The 21,257-nt window shown below is 34.5% G+C and overlaps 1 protein-coding gene across 1 annotated transcript in view; it reads right to left on the reverse strand.

The window, feature by feature from the left end:
* LOC124356992 (protein spaetzle 5) overlaps window positions 1-20,792 on the reverse strand; it is a 46,145-nt gene extending 25,353 nt beyond the window's left edge. The window contains exon 1 of the mRNA XM_046808347.1: window positions 20,714-20,792. The gene's annotated coding sequence lies outside the window, so the exon portion shown is untranslated. The remainder of the gene's footprint in view (window positions 1-20,713) is intronic.
* Window positions 20,793-21,257: the final 465 nt, after the last annotated feature.

Genomic DNA, 21,257 nt, shown 5'->3' on the forward strand with positions numbered 1-21,257 from the left:
ACAAATCTGCAATGATTGGAAGATCAAGCAAGCACAGAGATTGGAATTTGCCCTCCAATTACTATTTGCAAAATAAATGTGATTGTACTGCTTTTAGGGGAAAAAATAATTTGTCGAATAAACTGATTGATTTATATTGAAAGAAAAGAACAAGACAATTTCCATGAATTAAAATACAACAATAAAGAAAGACGATTGTCTAATGCAATTGTTTTATTGATATTGTAAAACTTACAATGTCAAATGTATCCGCGATAGAAATTCCAAGTGAAGTATTAAACCAATATGAGTTAATTAGTTATTCACCATTGTGCTTATCTTTCTCATAGACTTTCTAACAATCTTGGCGCATTCACAGTAATGACTAATTAATGAGATCGTTAACATTATCAAGAAGTACGAAATCAGCAAGGCAGTGTCTTGTGTCGATGTAAAAGATACAATCACACAGTAAGAAATTCTGGAAAAGAATTTGAAGAGAAACTGTGACGATAGTTAATGTCCACTATTATTCCACCACCCACTGGTGGTTACATCATTCCAGAAGAATCAGATATTTGTGATTGTACAACGTACTTACATACAAGAAATATATAAAATGCAATAAATGGTGTGGCGTATATGAAATCGAACATTTTACGAAAGACGATGGGAGGTTTGAGAGGACTGACACTTAATATTGACAGCCCTCACGACCGACGGGACAGGAGCCAGTGAAGGTCAAGAGGTCATCGCGCCCAGAGACAGGTCACGATTCACCGGTAGAAAGTGCAAGTTCGGACGTCCGCGTCTTTTACCGGCTCTCAGAGAAATTCTGGCACCGGAAGGAGAAAATCGACCGGTGAAGGGCGTGAACATCTAGAATGGCGATCCGTCTGGAACCACATTCTTCATTACAAGCTTTAAACAAGGTGCGCGCAGGAAATTTGGGTGTCAATGTCATGAGCAAGAGTTGAGACAGCCTGACCTTTACCTGATCTTGGCAACATGTTCGGTGGTTTCTTGTTGGTATACTGGTTCATCTTTGAAACGTATCCACTGTCTTTTTAAGTAATTGTGTATGAGTTTGTTAACTGGCAAAATCCGCATAAGGGGATATGGTTTTCTAGACAAAATTGCACCTTATGAAATTGTTTTTTTTGTGTGTGAAAAGTGTCATAGTTTAATGTTTTTGAGAGAGAAAAGTTATAAATATTTTAAGCTCTCGGGTACCATTCTTGCTTTAAAAATGCAAATGGAACTGGTTTTTATAATTTTAGTTAAGAATTAATTGGAATACTCAAAATACCTAGAGTTACTATATTATTAGTATCGTAAACAAATACAGGTTTGCACTGATCAAACATTTTTCTTCACCACTATCAAAAAAAGGTATTCAGAGAAAATCACAATAATTATTGCAAGTTTTAGTCAATGATTAATTTTTAATAGTGTTAGAAATTACTTAAACCGTAGAGGAGTAACTACACAAAAACATACATATCTTTAGTCACCTGAGATAATGTCAGCGATTAATGATCTCAGACTATAGCTCTTCCCTCACTGTCCTTAAGTGACTCATTTGACAAGGTTGACAAGGCATTTTCCCCTCCCTTTTGAAATCTGCGAAAGTCACACCCATTTTCAAAAAAGACGATCCTTGCCTTGCAAGCAACTATCGTCCAATTTCAATCCTCCCAGTTATGAGCAAAGTTTTTGAAAAGATTTTTCTTGTCAGATTTGAAAATTTTCTTGATCGTTTTGAAATCCTCTGTTCCGAACAATTTGGTTTCAGAAAAAACAAATCAACAATCGATGCGGTCACAGACCTAATCGATACAGTTGTCGATGGCCTGGAGAGAAGAGAACATGTGTTAAGCATATTTCTAGACCTCTCTAAAGCATTCGACTGTGTACATCACGAAACACTGTTGTACCAGTTGACGACATGTGGTGTTCGAGGTCTGCCGCACAAATGGATCTCGTCTTACCTCAGGGATAAAAGCCAGTGTGTGCAGATTGCGAATACCCTGTCAGGAAAGGTTAAAATGACTTATGGTGTCCCACAGGGATCTATCCTTGGACCTGTCCTTTTCCTTGTTTACGTCAACAGATTGAACTCATCGATCCTTACGGGGAGGATGGTTCAGTATGCTGACGATACAACTCTCTGCATCAGAGCAAAAACAAAAGATGAATTAGAAATCAACTCATTTTTAGAACTGAATTCATGTATTCAGTATTTTTCAACACTAAATCTGAGGGCCAACAGTTCCAAATCAAGCGTCGTCAATTTATTTCTCCGGCAGCAAGAACCTGACAACTTCGCTGCCGTGATGGCGGATGATGTTCTAATAGAAGAAACTGATTCCACCAAGTTCCTCGGAATGCACCTAGATCGAGGGCTGACTTGGGACGATCACATTGACGGCATTTGTTTAAAGGTTTCCTCAGGCATTTATGCCTTACGGAACCTTGCAAAATTCTGCTCTTTGGATATACTAAGAACGGCCTACTTTGGCTTGGTATATCCACATCTGACATACGGTTTGAGACTGTGGGGCAGCTGTTCTAAATACAAATTCGAACGTGTATTTAGAAGTCAAAAGAAAGCTGTCCGAATCATTTCAAAATTGAACTTCAGAGATTCATGCAAAAACACCTTCAGGGAGCTTGGATTGCTGACTTTGCCCTGTCTCTATATCCTGGAGGTTGTCCTGTACTGCCGTTCTAAGTGTAACTTGGTTCAAGGCAGGGACGTTCACCAGTACGGGACTAGAGGCAGGGACAACTTCCGCGTTCAACAACACAGAACTGCAGCATTCGAACGTTTGCCGTCTGAGGTTGGTGTCAAGCTAATCAATAAGCTCCCTGAAGAGATCAAACAATTGAATGACCAAAAAAATTTAAAACTCGACTAAGACATCTTTTGCTGTCGGGGGTGTTTTACTTGACGAGTTTATGGAGAGCCGCTGGGACGAAATTCAAAACTAACACCATCAATTCTCTGGTTCTGGTGTGGCAGTGGCAGGATTGTCTGGTGAGAATGAAGATGAGAGTGAATGAGAGAACGATGTGACTGTGTGCGTGAGTGAATGAAGTTTAGGCCTACCTTTTTACTATTTAAATATTTATTTATGACGTTTGTATGCAATTTTATAATTGTTACCGCAGTAAAAATATTATTATTATTATTATTGACTCATTAGAAATTAAATATATCCTAGGGACTGTCCAACCAAGAACTACTACGAATGCTTGTATACAATGGTATTAATTTGGCCTTTCATGATTCAAGGCGTTTCTTCGTAACGACACCAGGTTCACAAACCACCCGTTAAAATCTTTTGAAACTTATATCTTTAATAAAAGGAGATGTAGATCGTATTCTGCCTATCCTCAAGAGACACAAGATCCTGACCTGTGCAAGGATCTCATCAAACAGAGCTAGGAGGAGAGTCGACGCAGTACATACAAAAGTCACATTCTAAGTCCGACGTCTTAGACCGCAAAACGATTGGCTCTCCCATATCAATGATTTGGAACTGTTTCCGTAGATAGAGAAATCTATTGATGACCATCACTTATCTCATGAATGCTTACTATTTCAGAAGGTTAAGTAAGATGAACTCTTTATGTTACAAGGAAATATGCCTACTTGTAAAACATATAAATTTAATTGTATTATATTTAATAACAAATGTTATTTCAATAAGCACTAAATAACTAAAAAAATCATTCCTTGAGATTCCATGTAATCTTCAGGGTTTTATTTGAACCTGGTTATTACAGTTTCCAGGCTATTATGTATATTAATTTATGTATATTCATTTACACACACACACACACACACACACACACACACACACACACACACACACACACACACACACACACACACACACACACACACACAACACACACACACACACACACACACAAATTAATCCAATGAAAACCTATCGGACCACCTTAGGGCGGGCTGTAGTAAACTATTGTATGACCTTATTTATAGTCGTAGTGTTATGACATATGTCTTATTTTAAAGGTGTGCTTAATACGAATCTAAACATGTTGTATTTTTTCTTGTAAAGTGCATACTTTGTAATATGCAAACGATGAAATATTAAAAATTTTTTATGAGAGTTTTTTTTTTCAAAAATCAACTTATAATATGAAAAATTAAAAAAATCGTGTCTTTTAAATGACTCACTCTGCACAATTTCCCGAATACAAATACGAACTTAGCAGTGCTTGATGTTTAAATTTGTTCTTATGGAGCTAAAATGAAGACAGACACCAACAATACAGCTGGCTTATAACCTATCTTCAATGAAGGCTTAAATAAGCACTCTTCACTTTTAAAAGCAAGTTACTTATATATTTACTATTTAAATGTAGAAAAAGTAAATCATTTCAATTATTACTTAAATACGGAAACTTATATAAAGGATATTGTTGTCGACGGATGCTTTGATAAGGTTCCTTGTAATGCCTAGTTATGATTGTCATCGTTAGGTGTTAAAAAACATGACCTTTCCATTGTTGGTATGTCCTGTTTTCTTCAGGTGCGGAATTTTAAAATACAAGATAAATAAAACATTAAAGTTTACAGATCAAGAACCGTGACATCGAACACGTCAAGGTCGACCTTCGCAGTATAAAAGTGTACCTCGTGTGTGCGCATGTTCGTTTGACCTTGTGCTGCGCTCTGGTGGTATTTGTTTATGTTTCGGTTTAATATTTTCGTGACATTTAACCTCAGGTAATGGAGATGGCACACAATTTCTTTTACTGACTTGTTAATGTATTTGTAACCTTATATTTTAGGTGTCCACAAGACAGGACAAGAGGGAAGATATGTTTTAAAACGTCGTATTTTTGTTTTTGCAGAACTCATAGTGGATAATGTCCATACAAATTACAATACAGTTTCAATTTTGTTACACATTGTTTAAAGTTTGTTCTATTCAGTAAATGTGTTCAGCCTAATTGTCTTTTGAAAGAGTATAAGGCATTTCTTATGAAAGAGTACGGGACATCCACATACGGGATTTAAATGTGTTACACTTACATGTATAACAATTACAAAATAGACACTAGATATTCAAGACCCAGTTGCAGTATTACGAGTTAGGGTTTACCCAAAAATGACAATTAAAACATCGAAGAATTTTACATCCTTATTTTGGGTTATAGAATTTTTGAATATGTTTTATTTTTAAAATATGACTAAAATACATTTAACCACTTTTGGGTTCTTCTTGCAGATTATAAACTTTTTGAATGCTTAAAATGGTAAAGTACAAAACAGTTTGGTGTTTTTAAATGACCAATACAATACCAAAACGGGGCTAAAATAAAGATGGAACAGTGCAGCTAGCTTTTAAATATGATAAGTCGAAACATTTGATATTTAAATATAGCCTACATTAAACCAGTATATTTTAGTTTATATCTATTATATTCGGTCAAAGAAAATTTAATAGCCTTAATAAAATAATAGATAGGACTGATTGAAGATACACATATCACCAAATACTTCACCAAAATCTTGATTCAAAAGAGAAAAAGAACTGTATTGAATAACCCAAAGAGCAAAAAAAGGTAAAAATATTGGCTAATGAGACTCATTTTATTATTTAAACTAATTCGAAGTGAAATGAAGAATCGTGCAGTAAGAATAAAACATGTGTATAAACGAACAACCTAAATACCTTATGAACAAGTAAATATAAATTTTAATTTGTTTAAAATTTATTGAACATGGCATATTTATAAACTTTGGATGATAGTAAAATTTTAACTCCATTTCAAATTCATTTGTATAAAATATCCATGTAAATTATTTGATCTTGCTTCATGATAACATGTACAATTTATATATATATAAAGGTAAGATTTTGTACTATAAAGAAGCTCTTTATGATATAAGATAGTTTAATTATGATCATCCCTACCGATGATGAGCCAATACAAGTAAGACATATTTTTATTCTTCATAATGATTAATCTTTTTCACAATGGTTAATTGATCTTATAAAAGTCGCACATACAATGAGCAAGTTTATAAAACAACAATCCTTGACTCCAGTATGATGTAAAACTGTGTTGTATAAATCTGGTAGTATAACACAAAGGTAAACATAACCTCCCGTGACATTTAATTGCAGTCAATGAGTCTTATAAACTTTCACACGTACATCCTAACAACTTCTGTAAGGCATATCCGGTCTGTACGGCACTTCCGTTAGTTTCTTTTATGATAACTGTAAATTAATTTTAGAAAGTTACTTAGAGCTTTGATAATCAAATGTGAAAAGTGCTGCGATGACTATATCGTTTGGTTAGATGAAATGACACTAGTATTAAAATCTTACTTTGAAAGCAAATCTCAAATCATGTCCAACCCTTTTCAAAATCAGAATCAAATCAACATGTTCGGTTTGATTAGTAATATAATCAATAAATAAAAGTCTAAAAACCAATCAGTGAATCCAGTAACAATATGATCTACAGCGTAGAGCACGCCTAATTTACAGTCAAGAATTAGAGTGGTGATAATGTAGGTTAATATCTTTCCCAGAACATGTTATGACAGTAAAGTCCCTTCCGTACCGTTGGTTTATACTGCGTATTCCGCAGATATGGATGTTGGCTACGTATTTTTCGCAAGAAGAAAGCACATTATTTGAAACTGGAACGCTCATGCCTGTGCGTAGAATACAGACGCACGTTCCTCATAGTATTTTACCTGAAATCAGCATGCAGTGGTCGAGGACTGTCTGCCGGGAAGTTGATAGGAAGGAATTTGAAGTCCATTTCTGCCCTAGCGTTAAAATTGTGTGGATTATCGGTCGCTGTGTGGTTTCAGTAACAAGAAAAGTTGTTTGAATCGAAATATGTTTACTATCATCGATAGTATTCCTATAGATTTCTTCGATTCCTATTGCGTTCCTAAAATATGTGCTTTTGTCATGTGGTCTCCAGATTTCTATCAAATCATAGTATGAATTAATCGAGAGCAGTAATAATAACATTTTTTGTGAAACGTCAAAAACAGGTTACTAAGATTATTTATAGCTCGATAAGGATGAATCAATTACTGTTTCTTGATAATTCTTCGGCCTCCAGAGAAACTAATTTTACTTCTGAATTTTAAATCTTACTGCTCTTAAAACCTAAGTAAAAATATCCGCACAATGTGACCGCATAGGTAATGTTGCCGATAATATTGCAAATGCAAAATATGTATAATGTAGATCCATCAGGTTTTTGAATGATGAACCACGAGATGCCTCTAATAAACTGGAGAAAATAGGTGTATTGGTATTATTATATTATTGGTGTATTGGTATGGTTGTTATGGTTATTATTGGTATTCGTCCTTACCAGAACGAAAGAAAATGGTTAAAATTAATTTTTAAGATGGTGATCGTCTGAAATATTATACCTTTGAGGATAGCCTTGTTGTTCAGGCGTACCTTAGGGTTCCATCTTGGAGCCCTTACTATTTATTATGTATATTAATGCCTAAGCCTTGTGTTGCAAGTGGTAATGTATGCCATTTTGCATACAACATATTAGAAATGACTAAGAACATTTCTAATATGTTGTATACTGTCCTAAAGCTCCTGAGTTCACTACCTTATGTAGAAACAACTAGTATTGTATAGATCGGGAGAGTAACGTTAAAAATGTGATCAGTTACTAAACGTATTGCAAAATGTTATAAATATAAAAGATATTCTATAAGAAGCATATGTTTTCATCGATGACACGTTCAGGATTAGATTGCTTTGTTATTTCAGACACTTAAAACTTCTTGACAATGTACAAAAACTCCATCCTATATTCTATTTCTAACTGTTTTACTCAGTACAGCTAATAAAAGAGAATTGCACTGTCCATACTGATTTATTGTCCGTATAAACTATTCCATATTTATGTACAAAAGGGAAGGTACCGCCACACCAACCAATGATAATACATATACGATCGGTCGGCCGTAGTGTGGTAATATAACACTGTTCAATAATGTTGACAGGGACACTAGCTCTCTGAAGGCCACGCCACTCCCTCGCCAAGCATGTGATTGTGTGTAGGTTCCTGGACACTCGACCAGGGAAGGCACGCGACTGCCTACCTTGGTAGCGACTGATCAGTCGTAAAATCGCGTGCTTTTTTCAAATAAATGTTTAATGTCTGTCTTTATTTATGTAATGCATACATGTCCATGTACGACAGATCGACCCTTAAATAAGTGTTTTTATTAGAAACTGTTCAGTGACGTAAACAGAGGCACTTCTCGTGGAGGAGCGGAACGAAGGGACGGTTCCATCAGGAAGTCGGAGATCATGAATAATCTTAAATACTTGAAGGGAACAAGTTTCCAAATTTTATAATTTTTAGAAACTTAATTAAATCAAACAAATATATTGTAACTGTTATTAATTTCAAGAACAACGAAAGTTACATTCATACATACATCTTTTTTTTATTAAGTAAGTGCTAAAAACAATTGCGTTTTAAAATGAAAACAATTTTTATCATTATTCCTACCATTTTAAAATATGTTATGTTACACACAATATGGTAGTATCTTTTATTCCGCAACCAATCAAAGCGTGTTAATATTTTATTTATCAATCACTATGAGCTCAAATTTGTCAGAATATAGGCGGCAAAATTTGAATTATGTTTCCATGTTAACTATTAGCCTATGGGCTATAATTTTAGGTGCAGTTTCGATTTTCAAAATTGCAGCATCATTTTCAGTGTCTAATTTATGAACCTTGTTAGTGTTTTCATTTGTCCAACAGCTGCATTTCAGTTATTTAATTACGTTCTGGAAGTACGCTTTCCAAGGGTGAACCTTTTCCCCAAATAATATACAGCAATTCATCGGAAACTTGCCTCTCATTCAACTGCAGTCATGTTTTATGACTTCAAACGTACTAAAGAATTACACCTTTTCAGTAATATTAAGCTTGACTTGGTTAATTAATAACTTGTTATGTATTGACTATCACTGTTTTAAGAATAAAAAATAATGCAGGGATGATCATAGTTTATTGGATTTACCTCCATGAAACGATAATAAAGTATCGTGTTAACCTTCCAGTGGCCACCCCCGCGTGTATGACGTCACGAGTAGACACGGCCCTTGACCCTGTTCTACTCACTTCCATTCACACGCCAGGCGGAAACGCTCTCCGAATTACAATGCAGTGAAAGTCACTCGTCTTTCACTTTCAGAGCGGCTTTGTTCGCGGATTATGGGTTGTGACCGCGCGGTGACAAGTGATGTCACCATCGAGTCGTGCGGTGAACGATTCCTCGGTTCTCGGAACCTAGAGGAGCATCGCGTCATCTTACAAAGCTGTTGTTACCACCATCACTTTGATATCCACACATATAGAAAGAGATTAACCTTTAAATTTGCAGAAGGCGTAGATTTTGTTTGATGTGATTGTTATTGTAATTTACATTTCTTCTGCAATAAAGGTGTATCTAGTGTATGTATTCCACTATGCAGTTGGGCCAGCGTTGTGGCTTTAATAGCTTTATATAATACTCTGTTAGCACATTTGCAGTCGTTTATGCCGCTTTGTTTTGTATATTGCGTCTTATGTAGTGTATGACCAGGAGATTGTTATGATAAACGCTCCTTTTTAAATGTTTTCCAAAAAAGGAATCTGGAAATGACAAAGTAAACTAATAAAACATCTTTGACTCATCGATCGTCGTCGAAATGTCTGAACTAAAAATTACGAAGCTATACCGAATCATAGTAAAATGAAAAATAATCCAAATTTCCTCCTTCGATATTCATGACTGTGATAATTCTGAACAATAATGAATTTGCAATAGTACTTGGTTTTATGATTCCTGCCCTGTTTGAAATGTAGTGTGTGAACTTCCATTCATTTGTGTTGAGTGTTATTGTTAGGTTGGTTGCCATTTTTATCAAAAATTTCACAAAGTGATTAAATCCTGATTAAATTTTTCATCATTACTAGCTTTACTGCTTACGAAGAGTCAAGAGCCCTCGAGGGGTTTACAAATGTTATTTCCCTATTTATCTGTCAATCTGTTCGCAGGATATCTCAAGAACAATTTCATCTTTAGACTGAAACTTTCGAAATTATGACATTTTAACATACGACATAGTAACATGCGCAGCCTGATGGCAAACTTGCTTAAAATAGCCAGATGCGAAAACAGACTAAATTTTGCAGGCAACTTTAGCGAAGCTTGTTACGCGATACGTGATGTGGTGTGCTCATACTTTGTAGTATGTAAACGATGTTTTCATTTCTTCGAAGCGGCCGACTATTGCGTAAACTTAAATTCTCTAATATATGTAGTAATTCTGAAATATAGTACTAAATTTTTAAATGGTTTTATACTCTTTCTCCTTTAACAAAGTTTGGTGTAGCGAATTTAACGAAATTAATGGCGTATAAATAAATCACTACAGTTAACACTAGACCAGTTTCTAAAATAAATGCAGATCGCTATATCCTCTCATAACAATATTTAACGCGTTTTAAATACGTTCTATTTTGGTTTTTATGATTTTAAAATTTACTTGAAACAATTAACAAGTAAAACCAATAAGTTTTGAGTTTTAACACAGATGGATAATACAAATACCGAACATTAAAGGAAATTTCAAGCAAATTGAGTTATAACGAGGTCATAGTTTGATTTCTGACAGTGTGGAAACTGACAGATTTGGCCTAAGTACTCTTACACCAGGAAGAGAGGATAAGGTTGGTTGAACTTACCGTCTTCAAGAGAATTTAGGATTTGGAATTTTAGGTAGTCAAATTGATCAATCATTTTCTAACTTGAAAGTCTCTCAATCTTATTCATTTTAAAGCTAAAACTGATCGCATGAAACGGCTAAGTGATTTTAGTTTGTAAAAAGGCTCAAATGAACAAATCTTTTTAAATAGTTGACAAAGTAAAATACCCTTCTAGCAGCAATGTTGCAGTGGCATTGACGATGATCCTGGCGGCGGCGAATTGTTTGTACTTGGAGAATAACAGATAGAGAAACGGTCGGAGGATAAATCCCTGCGGCATACCTGTGACGATTTCCTTATGAGAGCCCTCACTGTTTATATTGGACTTGAGAATACTTGTATGGTACCGTCACCACAAAACACGTTGGAAAATGTCGCATTATGGTTAATAGTAATTCAACTTTAACTCATACATTAATTATAATAAGTTCAATACTACTAAATCCGGTTGCTTGGATCTAGATTTTGGAATATAGGTACGATACATACGATCATATTACAGGTATGTTGATTTAAAATGATAACATACTACAAGCAGGTTTAAAGAATTATTAAATCAGTTACTGGTAACGTTAAATGTAAGGAATTATATAGTGGTTTAATTACTAATATCGCACACATTTAACTTTTGATTGTTTTAATATATTACTAATAATATTTATAAATGGGAACTGCTAGTAAACATATATAAAGTAATGTTTGATTATAGCTGGGTACATAATGGAAACAAACGAGAAAATAATATAAATAGGAGTGGAAAGGGCGTTGGTACCAACAGTACTGACTACTAATAATCCTCTCAGTACCCACACATGGGATGGTGGACCGATGGCAGTTCTTTTGTCCCAGCCAGTGAAATCCAATTTGTGCCTACGAGAACACTAATCGTGATTTCTGAGGCATTCGACGCTAGGTTTATACTTGTTAACGTCTCTTTGATTGGGAATTACCAGTTTTCTAAGGTTGGGACCGAACTGGACGAAAAAACTTTGGTAATTAGCTTTAAAACTCTAGTTCAGGATCCGAATAACCTTGATGGATGATCAGTCATGTATGAGGCCACGCAGATATTTCAGTCAATATTTGAGCAATTATACTAACAAGGTTGTTGAATTCTAAAGAAACTATACAGGATTATGCATGTTCCGTTCTATGCAGTGGTATACATATTCTTCAGTGTGACACTATCCACAAGCCCCCGGATGCAGCAGCCGCCACCGTGTTTCTTGGAGTGGTGCTATCAGTTTTTTTGTTGAAATATTTTTTAATTCCCCCTCAAAAATCTGGCCAAGCTCTTTAAAATGTCTTTGTTGAAACTGGAAAAATCTTTGATCATACCACGAGGAGCTGTAGGCGTATGAATCAGGATTAGGGACACCTTTTGATCAACCCACAGAAAAACGGTTGAAGTTAAGGATATGAATTTTTGTACAGTATATATTAATGTGCATGTATTTTTTTTTTAAATGTCTCAGATTTCGGAAAGATGTGGCGGAGAAAATATGTTTCTTGTATTACGAATTAAACTTAAGTTCAAATATATTTAATTAAACTTGTGTAATTTTCTTAAGTCATATATCATTAACGATATGTCAGTCTCTGGCTAAGCCTCGCGTACGTATTCTAGAAAATAGCATTTTTATCGTAAGCCGGTACTGGTTACAATATTGCCTATAAAACTCCTTCTTTAAATTCGTGGGGAAATATCAAATTCTTCTTTTTGGTCTTCAGGAAAGTTATTTTAAAAGGAAATTAACAAAAATTAATCCAACCGAAAACCAAATGAACCACCTTAATATGATCACAATGCGTTGATGGCAACTTCGATCATCGAACAGCATTATTCGATACATGGCATAGGTTATAATGTAAATGCTTTCTCTTGTTCGTATTCTAGATGAGTAGTGTCTAATTACACCAAACTAGAGACAGTTCGACACAATCAGTCAACTGCTCAGCTAGGGAGTGGCGCGGCCTTCAGGCCAACAATGTGCGTTATAGTTTGTTAGGTATGAGTTTTATTGAACTATATAGACAACAATAAAGACTCGTAATTAGATTTAAAATTCTAGTTCAGGAACCGATAAACCTTGACGGATTATCAGCCATATATGTGGGCACTTGCGAGTCTTGCAAGCCACTCCCGATCACGCAGATATTCCAGTCAATGTTAACGATGTAGAGGAAGCAGACTGTCGCGTGATCCCCCTCCCCGACTTGGCCATGTGTACAGGAACCTCACCAGCACACACGCACACAATTAATCAACTGCGAAGCTAGGGAGCAGTGTGGGGTTTTTACTATATACAATAATTGTATTGCAAGCGTTATTTAAAAAATTGACGACCAAAATTAATAATGTCCTATTTAAAATAATTAAATAAATATCATTTTTAAAATTAAATTTTGGCACGTTTCACCTGTCGTTGATACATCGACTGTAGCCAACCTTTTTTGGATAAAAACTGGGAGTAAAAAAAATGATATTTATATTGTTACTGAAGACTATTCGAAAGGCCCTTGATACTAGAAAGTGTTTTAGTCGAGATTTATACTGCTTGTGGTTATTGACACGTCTGATCTCCTCAGGGAGTTTATTTACTGTCCTTGCACTAACTTGAGATGGCAAGTATTCAAAAACAGTAGTTCTGTGCTGTGCTATGCGAAAGTTGTCCCGGTCTCTAGTTCCGTATTGTCGTACGTCGCTACCCCGAAGTTAGACGCACTTGAATCGGCAGTATAGCATGACGTCATAAATATAGAGGCTAAGGTAAGTTAACAATCTAAGCTCCCCGAAGGCTACTAGACATGCGTTATTTTGTGTTCTAAACACTATTAAATTTATATTTAGAACTGCCACCCCAAAATATGAGACCAGAAGTGGATATATTAGGCCAACGTAAGCTGTCTTTAAAATATCCCAGGAACAGAATTTTGCCAAGTTGCGTAAATACCTCAAGCAACCTCGGAACAAACAACATCGATGTGCTCGTTCCATATGACCCCCGATTAAGAGCATCCCAGGAAACTTGGTATATTCTTCTTCTTATATACGGCTTCATCCGTCATCACGATTTCAGATTTCGTTTTCATGTTGCCGAAGACAGAAATTGATCACGCTGGCTTTGATAAATTAGTTTCAAAATTACTTTAAAAAATTTTAATGCAAGCATTTAGTTCTTCAAAAGCCTTTATTTCAAGATCTGGTTTAATTTTTGATCTGATGCAGAAAACCTTATCGTCAGCTTACTGAGTAATCTTTCCATTATGGATTGATAAACTATATCTGTTGATGTAGACGAAATACAGGATTAGCCCTAGAATTTATCTCTGTAGCACTCCATAGGGCATTTTAACTTTGCCTGACACAGTTAATTCATTGTTATTATGAATTAGTGATCTGCACACACTACTGTCCATCCTTTAAGTGTGACAAAAGCCATTTGTGAGGCACAACATAAAAACATAATGACTGGTGCAACAGTGTTTCAAGATGCACAAAGTCAAAGGCCTATGAGAGGTTTAGAAAAATGCTAAGCACACCTTGCAAAATGTTGCCACCTCAATAAGTCAACGAGAACAGAATCAGTGAGACTCGTGACACATTGAACAGTTAAAATATCAAACTTGTATTGAAGAAAATTGCCACACTCCGCTATTGTCATTTTTCGGTGAAATATCGCAGCCAATTGATAATTACAAATTCTAAACACAATATCCGCTTCAGGTGTGAATCCATGCTCAGTTACTATGAGAACGTCTGGATGGGGTCCCTCAGCTACGAGCGATAGCTCGCTCATCAACTTTACTGTTGGTGCACACAGTAAACTTGAATTTTGAAATTAGAATTTTGTTTTGCTTTTTTGTAGAATTTAGGTTGTTCTTTTAGATATCCGATGCTGATATCCTTGATTATAAGTTATTTTTGAGTTCACTGCGTCCAAAAACGTCTCGAAGGGCAGCGTCTGAGGCTCCACTGCGGCAACCGATGGCAACGGCGGGTGGTCAGTCTGGGGCAGTGACGGTCTACATGGAGAATGAATGGAATTGGATTGAGAGAAGGTGGAGTTGGATTGAGAGTCCTGCATGCACCACGGCAGAGCTTCCCCATACACTCCACCACCAGCTCGGCCAGCAGACGCTTGCACTGAGGCTTTAGGTGACCGGTGGCGAAGTCGTTGATGCCCACAATTCAGGCCAACAACTATGTTTACTGTTTGTTAGGTTGAGCCATGATGTTTTATTGAGTAGAGGAAGCAGACAGTCGCGCTGTACCTCTTCCCCAACTTGGCTAAGTGTCCAGGAACCTCCACCCGCGCACACGCACACACGCACACAATCAATCAACTGCTTAGGTAGGGAGTGGCGCGGCCTTCAGGCCAACCAAGTGCGTTACTGTCGCTGTCAACAGTATTATATTACCACATTACAATCGGGCGATAATATCTGTATTGCCATTGGACGGGGAGATATTATCTTTCCTGCTGTAATAACTTTTAACGGTTTGTAAATAGAAATACAAAATCAAAGATAAAGATTGAGAAATATTAGTTTTTTTGTTGTAATATTAAACAATGTTAGCAGGTAATACTAAGCATTACACATTTAAGTGTTATAAAAACTATTACGATTAGAGTTTTATACCTTTCGGCCCTGATCCCAAGACTATTCCTTTGTAAAACAGCCACAAAGCGTTTCCAGAGGTATGAAATAACACAATAACAGTCATATAATTTGTACCAAAGCAAACTATACAGTAAACTTTTTAATATTAAAAAAAAATTCAATATGACTTTTAAAATGTTAAGAATAACTGTAATACAATATATTGTTTCACACAACGAGTACAAAACTCAAGGTTATAAAAGTAGTAGTATGAAACATGAACAAAAATAGCATGTTTTATTATAATTTTTGTATTACGTAATTTATGATTCACATTAGCTATTTGCTCTTAGATAACATTATAGGCTTGATAAGTATAAGGCTAATCAACATAAGTTTTATTGTATTAGGCTACATAGTATAAACCAAGGAGTTAAAAATGTCAGAATTTTACTTACATAGTTCAATAGACTATTTATATTGGTAAGAAAATATAATCTCCGTAATTGTACAAATGTCACAGTTTAAGGTAGTTTAAATGTTATAGAAATTTAGCTACAACTAAACATAGTGGAGCTGATAGTTTTCATTATTATATACGAGTACTCTTGGCGGAATTTAGTAGCTAGCATTTTGAAATTTTTGTGTATTATAATTGTTTTTCATATTATTAATTTTTCTAAAACATGGTGGTAGGTATTGGAAGTATGTTAATGATTAAATATCTTAGTGTAAAAATTATCTTGAATACATTAAATTCACTGCAGAATATAAGTAAGCCCAAGTCGCAATCTATCCAAGAGGTCATGGATTCGATTCCTCGGGAGGATATACAAATTTTAAATGCTCAGTTATAAAAAGAAAGGGATATGAACATTGCTTTCCTGGAGGTATTTTGTAACATAGGGAGGAAAATTTGATTTAAGATATTCCTCACTTAGGAACTTCTTAAAAAAGCAAACACCTCATGGGTGGCGTTGAACTATTTTTTCGTAAACAGCTTAGAATTATATTTTAACATTTACAACGCTAACCTCCTGGAGCCTGAGGGAGACTCCTGACACTTTAGTTCAAGTGAGCGATAGAAAGAGATACAGAGTTGTGCTGTAACCACTTTTCGGTAATACATTAATGTAACCAATTCTGTGAACCTTTCACCAACCCATTGTCGGCGACATCAATGACAGTTTAGCATACTAAAGGCGGGAGGCGTGTCACACCGTTCTACGCTATGTCTGACAGTGACAGTGACAGTGACTGTCAAGGGCCGCACTTCAGTGTTCAATAATGTTGAGCCGCGACCTACGACCTACAACCTGGACCTTTATACATACACCATTACTAACAACCATTGCCAAGTTACCTGCCCGTAGGCACTTCAATAATCGAATAATATCCATTACTCTTGAAGCCTTGCACATACATGGTTCCTATTAACTTTATCTCACTTCCTCTTTACAGTAGAAACTGATGTCATACACGCTCAGTGACGTTCAGAATATTAATACGATAAACATATGTTAGAATATTATTTAGAATAATTATTTATTTTTACTTCATTTTATCCACTAATATTCAATATAATTGTTAAACAGTATTTAAAATGAATCATCGCTCTAACTGCTTATTGTTAAAAAATATAAATTTTAATAATAACGAAATTTAATGATCAAAAAACAAAAAATTGTCTTTACTCAATTAAACGTGGATTAGTTTTTATTTCTTTTGCATATTTTAAAAATAAATCAAATCAGTATTTTATTGCCAAAAACATCTTATAGTGCATAGCAAAGTCAAAATATATGTGTGAATAACATTTTGACACATCCACCACAAGACATAAACCTCACTCAAACATACAATTTACTCATACATCGTCTACGTTGGGAGGATTGGCAAGTGCCAATCCTCCCAACTCCATCATGAAATGTAATGAATAACAAAATGAGAATGAAAATTAAAAATTAATAAACAAACCACATTATGATGTCCTATTATTTAAAAGTGATCAATATAGTACAATTTAATACTCATATATTTATACGAAGTTAGCTTGGAGACTTTTGAAAATGTTGATACGCTTTGGAAAAACGCTGACAGTGCTTTACATATTAAAAACTTCCAAATACTTCCAAATATTGATTTTGAAAACTGTTAGACTTTGTACTTACAAATTTTGCTACTGTGAAAGGAATTATCCCAACTTTTCATTACACCTCTCCTAAAGACGCTCCTAAAATTACTGGACTTAAATTTCAAATACAGGATACTTGAGGAAGAAAGTTTTCTATCGAATAAAATGTTCGTATTTTGATAGTGTAATTATGTTATAAAACAAAGATTGAATGCAAAATATAAGTTTGTCTTACATAATTATGAAATTTGTCAAGCAACTTGAAATGTCTTATTTTATAATAATAAGTTCTCAATAAACATACTGATAAATGAATCTAACGTTCCTTATCCAACGGAATAGGTACGGAAATATATCAATTAAACTCATTTCGTTTTAATAATCATATTTCTTACAACATAAGAGCTCCAATATTTTTCATTTTAATTTTTTTTTATATTGGTAATAAAATAGGAAACTGGAGAATAAAAACAAAACAAAAATAAATATTTCACAGTAGCCTAGCGGAAAAATATTATACAACCAAACAGTAAAACTGTTTGTGCGATCTAAACAATAAAGCATTTCAAACGAATGCAAAATTGAATTATATAAACATTATACTGAATTTATATTAATTAGTGTTCTATACATGACATTTTTATTGTTGTAAATTAAAGTTTGTACTGTTTATCTGTTGTTAATCAGAATTTGAGTATTTTTATTGTATTTTAACTACTTATTCTATTTTTACCGAATATTGGATGTCTTATAAATTCAACGAAATGCATCTTCTAAAAGGGGATTTAAAATTGCCAGTTTTAAATATTTAGAAACCCTATAAAAAAAGAAAAATAACACGTCGTTATTAGATAATAAAATAACTTGCAAATGAATCAACTTACAATATTTCAAAGTATTCTACTTATTTAAATTTATTGATGTTTTATTGTCTTGTAAAACGTAAGTGATCTGCTGCTACAATTTATTTAATTAATCAGAACACTAATAAATAATAAATGCTTATTCTTGGAATATAATTTTTAATACTATTGAATGTAGACAAATAATTAAATAGCCATTGATTGTTTTATTAACTTGCTCAAGCTCTTAATAAGTTTTAATTGAAGGGAAAAATGTTTAAAATCATATAAGATTTTGTGACATAACTCTTGCATACAATTTTTGATTACAAATGAGTATGATTACAAATTTTGCTAACACCTCTAATAGAGATTTGAACCCACGATCTCTGTTGCAGAGTTTTCACACTTTAACGATTTGTTTCCTGGAAAATAATCAATTAATACTTTCAATGTTCCTACAAATAGATGAACTTCTTAATATTTCTTTTACATGTCAAAGTAGCAAAACGGTTTTGCAGACAAATATTTGAAATATTTTAACACAAAGAGTTTAGTTTTTCACACATGAAAGCTTCATGATATGTAGGAAAGTTTTCATTCTCATTTTGTAATAAGTAACACTGTTTAAAATAAATTGAATATACTTAGATGTGTTACATTTGTAATAAATAGTTGCGGATCATGAAACTTTATAATCTTTTACCTTTATTATTCTTGTTAGTTGACACGATTGCGGCAACATTATAAACATGCGAAGCTTTAGGAAAGAAATAGTGCATATGAGCAAAGCCATATAAATAAAGCAGAATGCCCAGGAAATAAGAGTTTTGACTATTTGTCATATTAATAATATTTTCTGATTCAAAACTCACAAATTACAGATTTGGCAACTTCATATTTTTATACCTACATAAACTTAGTTAAACTTATTACAAAATAGAACCCGTTATTTGCGGGTTTTTATAGCCATTTAAGCTTATTGTGGAAGAATGTCTCAAAAATAAAAATAATATAAAACAATGATATATATTTTTAAAACCTAGCAGATAATTAATTTCTTACAATAATTAGGTTAAAACCAAAATATTGAAACTTTAATTGTCTGAGTTCGTCTACATAAGGCATTTGAGGTTGAGATGATTTTTGTTTCAAAGGTAAAGGTATCTTGTCCCAGCCAAGTACATCGCTATGAGTGAAACAGTGCACTTGCCGAACATTCAGGGAGAAAGATCACGTTATAATTCAACTAGAAACATTAAGTGAAATTCCAGTTTTAAGTGAAGATTTGGAGATTCCCTGAGTAAGACATGTTTAATAAAGTGAAGATTTACCAAAAGCTAAAGAACTATTTAACTTTCTTGACAGCCAGTATGGATGAGTTTTATTTGGCGGTTCTATATTTTTTTAAGGGAAGGGAGTGTTTTCAAGCTATTCTATCTTAGATGATGGGAGGGGGGGTTTCATCCTAAATCCAAGATATCCGTTAAATTAACAAAGTTCCATAAAACAAGTGGTTACTGACACCACATTCGCTACCTCTTAGAGCAGAAGGTTGCCTACCGTCCTAACTTCCAGCTCTTGGTGCCAAATCACCCTGTACTTGTAGTACAAAATCTTTTGTCGTTGGTGTTGTTTCACGCGTGTTCTTCTGGGGAGAAGTTTTATAACCGGAATACTCGTGAATGAGAACTTCTCTCACTTCTGTGGTTGTAGAGAATAATTCTTTTGAAACAGATCGTCAGAATTACATCATTGTTGTCTTTCATATCAACCCAAGCTTAAGCGCTATCTCACGAGTACTCATGGCCTTACTGTCAGGCTGCCATGCCAATCTGTGTTCCCAATGTGCTTTAATCAGTGTTATTAATTTTATTCTTATTATATTCAGATAATTTTATCATGTATGTGAGCTTCATAACAAAATAAAGAAAAACTCTACATCCTTCACGTCTTTTTGACAAAAATATTGCATTTACGGAAAAATACATGGCTAAATACAATGACAATTTATTTCAAATACGATTTATTTACTGTAATTAAACATTCTTTGCGGTTCTCTTTTAATTCGTTTACTTTAATTTTGATAGATCGACTTCGTGTTTCATTTACAAATGTTCCATTTAATTAATTTCTGTAGTATAGCTAGTTAATACTTATTACAATGATGACTGTTTAAATCATAGTGTATAACAAACTTTAGAGTGAACTAGAAATGTAATTAATTGTTGGCGCGGGTTCGAGATAAACCCGACCACACTAGAACCTAGCTCTTATTAGTCTAAAATATAGTGTACTGTGACACGCGAAGAGAGAGGAGAGGACGAGTTGATACTCACGGCAGTAAGTGGAGGTTGGCGGTGGTCTCAGCGATGTCTGGCCGAGCACTTTCACTGAACTGAGGTCCCGATGTCAGAGAACTCCCCTCCGCGCGGCCACAGGCATACGGTAGCAGACGTTATCATTGGGGAACGGACCTGATATACGGTCCTCGATACCCTTGACCAGCGTCCAGACATGGGAGTGGCGAAGATTAATGGGCTATTTTCAACTAAAATTAGTGACGTGGCCAATCTCTTTGTCAAATAAGTGCAAGCGTTTTATACGCGGTTGTGACTACGCAGGTCAAACAAATTAAACAATTTGATTAGCTTGTTTTGGAATTCAAATGATAAAAGTGAAAAGTATTTTAAAATTGTTATTTTATATTAAAGCTTTCTAATACACAATGGAAGTATACACTTTATAAAGATCACTTTAAAAACTATGAAACTAGCTCGAACCTACCTAATGAAAAGTATCGGAGGAAATAAATCTCTATACATCGCTATATCTCACGAATATTGCCGCGATTCTAAACGAAACAGTAGGAGAATTTCCATT

Source organism: Homalodisca vitripennis, chromosome 3, assembly GCF_021130785.1.
Source record: "Homalodisca vitripennis isolate AUS2020 chromosome 3, UT_GWSS_2.1, whole genome shotgun sequence".
Lineage (NCBI taxonomy): Eukaryota > Metazoa > Arthropoda > Insecta > Hemiptera > Cicadellidae > Homalodisca > Homalodisca vitripennis.